Genomic DNA, 5,128 nt, shown 5'->3' with positions numbered 1-5,128 from the left:
TGGGAGTTACAGCACTTAACTCCAAAAGGAACTCCCCAAAAGAAGCCTGAGCAGGAGGTAAACATCAGAAAAATATTGCAAACAAAAGGTCATTTATACAGCTTACACTCATTCGTACGTTTTCCTCTGAGAACTAAAATCCTGGCTCTAAGTATTCTCACTTGGGAAAAGAGAACTCAGATGGACTTATACTTCACTAAGTGAACACAGTCACTTGGGGAGAGACAGAACTAATTCATTGCATCAAAAAAAAAAAAGGAGCACAATAATATTCTGGCTTATTTTAAAAGAAGGTTTCTAGACTCAGTGAAAAATAGAAGGTGCCTGGGAGCTTGCCAGGAACACAGCAGAGAAGCTGGGCTGCAAGAGGACAGCTCAAGTCTGCTTGCCAGTTCAGTGGTGGAGATTAGCCCAGTGGCCAGGTGCGTGATGTAGATACAAGCCGCTCCAGTCCTCATCCTCTTCCAGATGGTGGAGCCTCTGGCTGCCCTGCCTGTGGCCTCCACGAGTGCATAATTACATTCCTGGCCATCCTAGACTTCATTCAGCAAAATATTCAGTCTCTCTTCATAAATTCAGGCTGTAGGGAATTATACCTTGGTCTGTGTCTTCACAGTGGTATAGATTATGGAGTTATAACAAAATCAGCAATCTTTAAGCTCTCGTCCTAAAAGGATCAAGAGCACAATTTGTCCCCAATAACCATCCTTTTATGAATAGGACCCTTAGATTAAAGCTCAGGGACAACTTGCCAAGCGGTTAAGTTTTTCAACAAATCGTTGTCAGATATGTTGCTGTATTAACAGTTGTTACTTCTGTTATACAGAAACTGCACAGCTGGCTTATTCAAAGTTGCTCTAAGGTTTTGCTCTTCCTTGGAATAGATGGTAGCAGGATCTCTGCAGCAAAGCTCATAAGTACCTTTGTTTTGTAGGCCTGCCTGGCACTCACCCATGAGCCTTGGCCTTCTTCTGGCTCTGGGGCAATGAGACTGCTCTATCATGAAGACAGTTGCATATTTCACCTAAGTGATTCCTGGATTGTTTATTTATATCATAGAACACATTTCTGATGTGTTGAAGTACAATCTATATCTAACACTGAATGAGTATTATTGCAGATTGCATAGAAACATACCATCAATGAACTCATTAGTATCACATACTTAGGCTACTGGTGTTTTAAATGCTTTGTATTATATAAAAATCTTCCATCATCTGTTTGAAATATTTTAATCAAATTAGAAAAAAAATTGGTTGGTGTTTTTGTATGAATGGAGAATAAGTTTTTGTTTTTTTACTATTTTAAATAGTGAAATATGCAATGTGTTCTCAGAAGTGAATTAGATTTGGGTAATGAAGGAAACCTCCTGTTTAAGCTGTTTTCTGTAAAGAACTTTATGTATCTTTTCCCTTTTTATCTGACAGGCCACAATTAGATAGATTATCTATTGTTTATTTTATGATTAGTCCCAAATGCATTTGCTTTGATTAATTACAAAAAGGCATACTTAACTGCACCATTAAAATAAGACTAAGTGATTTACAGATAAGGATAATTTCAGCAATTAAGCACAGGGTTATATTTGAGGTTCCTGGTAGCGAAGGTAACAAGGGAAACTTGTATGTGTTAGATAAGTTTTATGGTCTGGTGAATTGAAGCATACCTGCATTGGGCTGGAGCAAATTTATTTCCTGACATACTGTATTATACTCATTTACAATAAATTAATTTAATACAAAATGTTTTGAAACTTCCAAATGTTTACAGCTATGAAGTATCATTAGATTCTATTACAAAGAGATACCCTCAATTCCACTATACCCTTGCTGTTAAAAAAGATGTTCATTCAATGGGAAGAATGTTATTGTTGTTCAGTTTTCCAAGACAACTCTATGGAATGCAGAATCAGCTTATAGTTTAAAGGTGATTACTTTCAGCAAAGCAGATTTCTTCAAAACACATAACAGAAATAATGGCTTAAGGGGCTTTTTCTCTGTTTGCTTGTGTTTCTCCCAGTAATGAGGACAGAGTCAGCAAGGCATGAGACTATTTTTGATTTCACCATTTTGATATGGCAATATTGCAATCAAGACAAGTTCTCATTTACAGTGTTTCATCGCTAATACGTTTGCATCGATGAATCCATAATATTTAGTAAAGATGCAATACTATTTTCCTCTGAAGCTAAAAAAAACAACGTGTTTATGATTTTGAAAGTGTCATAAGCACTATTAGAATGAGCACCAGCAGAGTCCATCTTCAGTCACATGGATGTCACGGAAGTGCGAAGAGAACCATGTCGGGGGAAGGCCAGTATGAACTACTAAATAGAGTCAGCAAATAGTGTTTCTCGAGAAACAAAATTTGACTCCATTTAGCAGTATACAGTAGGTCAAAGTGGGCTGCAAAACAAAGAGCTGTCTAGTGCAGTTCTCTAGGGAAGTGGATTTAATGACCTAAATAATAACAAGCAGTAATTAGCATACTAGCTATCTGTGGATAAATACATGCTTTTGAAGTGCTTAAGGGCACTAGAGCCGCCTGTTCACTTAACTCGTTTAAAGATATCCTCCCCAAGTCTTGTTTATGCCACTAATTTACACTCTGTATGTAACAAGGAAGAATTTTATAGCTAAGGATAAGGATCTCAGGCCACATATTTCACACAGTGGATCCTAAATCCATGGATTACCATAATGGAAATAGAAAAAAAAAAAGAATTAAAGAACAAAAAATAAAGATGAATAATTTTGGCTCTAAAGGAGAACATGTTTGTTCTCTGCAATCAGATCCCTCGTAGCCTACTGAGCTTTGTGGAAAAGGAAATGATACATAGTATTGTCCAGGACACACCCAGCAGGGTATTACTGACTACACCTCATTTATTTGGCATGCAAGCACCTGAAGTGGGGGGAACACTCCCATATTTTCTCCTACTGCATTGAACGACCTACATGCTTTGCAGCAGGCCTCAGAAAGCTGGCAGAGTGGAAAGCCAAGGTTTGCTGTACAATCATGTTTTACGACAGCAACACAATGTGAAAAGATACCCATAGAGACATTGCCAAGTGTGTCCTCCATGATTAAACTCTTTATATTTCAGATGACTCCCAGAAGAGAGAGATGTCTCAACCCAGTATGTAGCCAGGTGCCCACAAATCCTGAGATCCTAGACATTCTGGCTGAGTTGATTTACTTCTGTGATCTCTTGCTGAAAAATGTGTTGATTCACATGAATGGCCTGCTGATGGGGCCTGGAGGAGGGGAGAGTGTCAGGGTGAATAGGACCTGATGTGTTTGCTCTCTGATCTGTGTCACTCAATCCGAATGTGCAGCACGATTAGCATCTGATTATGGTGTTCACTTGCTTCTCTTTTTGTGCTGCGTAACTTGATGCTTTATTATACTGTCTCATGTTCTTTACCTGCTTCATGTAGCCCTTGTTTATTTGGAAGTCATTTCTCAGAAAAACTCTGAAAAAGAAAACTAACAGAGACAGAAGAAGTATCTATGGAAAACCTAAGTCCTCACACATAGCTGCACATTCTAACTTTACACATAAATCTATCAAGTCTGCTTTGTCTAATCTATAACACATCAGAAGCAGCCAAATGTTAGAACTTAGAATGTTTTCTCTAAGGCTAGTGGAAAAGGGCATATGGAGAGTAGCAAAGAATAAGGGGGTGCCTGGTTGGCTCAATCAGTAGAATATAGGATTCTTGATCTCGGGCTCATGAGTCCAAACCCCATGCTGGCTGTAGAGATTATTTTTAAAAAATAATAATAAATAAATAAAGAGAGTAGCAAAGAATAACAGCTGACAGTGTAGAAAGAGACTAATTAGGTATAAAACTCAGGTAGAAGGACTTAAAAGGCAAAAAATTTTTCTTGGTTCACATTCTTGAGAAACCAATTCCAAAATAAGTATTCAAATGCAAATAACTTATTAAAAATTTTTGGGGGGGAGTGAGGAGGGAGCAAAGGAGTGAGTAAGTAAAACAAAAGTGTAAGAAACTAAGCAAAGGTGAAATATCAGGTAAAATGTCAGCTTCGGCCTTACCCCTTATGAAGCTACGCAGAATATATTACCCCTCAGAGTTTGTCCTGTGTAAAGTTCAGGAACCTCTGCTTTCGTGTTCCTTTGTTAGTTATTTATTGGTGTAGGGCCATAGGGAGTGAAAGATGTAAGGAAGAAGTATAAAAATCAAATATGCAAACTATTCACAGCATAGCACACAGAAGAAGGAGGATGGGATCACAGTTCCAATAAAAGGGATAGACCATCAGCTACAGCCATCTCCGCATGTCTGAGACACTTATTGTCCTTACCAATCTTTGAGGTCAAGAAGTTATCAGTTATCACACAGAGGTCTATGTGAAATAAAATCATTTAGCTTCATACCGAGGAGCCTGAGTTAATTTAAGTGCTCACCCCTACTTTGAGGGTCAAAATAACAAAGTGGGTACAGTAGAAAGACCATAGGATTTAGGAATTATAGATTCTAGTCCTGTCTCAGCTGCCACTGGATACCTATATTATCTTGGTATTTGTCCTCAGTTTACCTTATTGATATGAATGGTTTCTTTATACCACAATTCAATCAACCCCATACCTTTCCCCTCAAAACCCCACAATAAAGTGTCAAAAATAAGACAGTATCTAAAATACCCAGAGCCTGGCATTAAGAAATACTAAATAAATGTTAGTTAAAAACAAAAACTTGAATGGATTTAGCCAGTGTTAGATTTGGCTGCTAATGACAAGGACCCTGAAGGGGTCGCATCACTTACCAAGAGCCTAATGTAGTTTCAGGCACAATATAATATGTTTCCATTACATTTCTGAGATTATCCATAAATATATCAAGTTGTAAGCTTAGAATGTAGTCATTTTTTCCTAATAGTTTAACTATGTATACATTAAACTGAGTGATTGTTCTTTCAATTGCCTGTATATTTAAAATGGGTCAGTCCTTACAGGTTATAATTTCATAGAGAAGAGTAAATAAATCCACTAAAAGCATACTTATAAATATTTTAGTTTTAGTTTATTTATTTATTTTGTGATTCTAGGGAGTTGTATAGCAAAAATAAGTAAATAAATAAATGCCCTCCTTTTCTAATG

General features: G+C 37.3%; 1 pseudogene; it reads right to left on the bottom strand.

Moving 5' to 3' along the window:
• Positions 1-251: 251 nt before the first annotated feature.
• LOC123781322 (BTB/POZ domain-containing adapter for CUL3-mediated RhoA degradation protein 3 pseudogene) lies at positions 252-1,018 on the bottom strand (annotated as a pseudogene).
• Between the last annotated feature and the right edge of the window lie 4,110 nt (positions 1,019-5,128).

Source organism: Ursus americanus, chromosome 18, assembly GCF_024610735.1.
Source record: "Ursus americanus isolate L20-20 chromosome 18, mUrsAme1.1.p, whole genome shotgun sequence".
Classification (NCBI taxonomy): domain Eukaryota; kingdom Metazoa; phylum Chordata; class Mammalia; order Carnivora; family Ursidae; genus Ursus; species Ursus americanus.
Note: the sequence above shows the minus strand (reverse complement) of the source record. Positions and strands in the feature narration are given on the sequence as shown.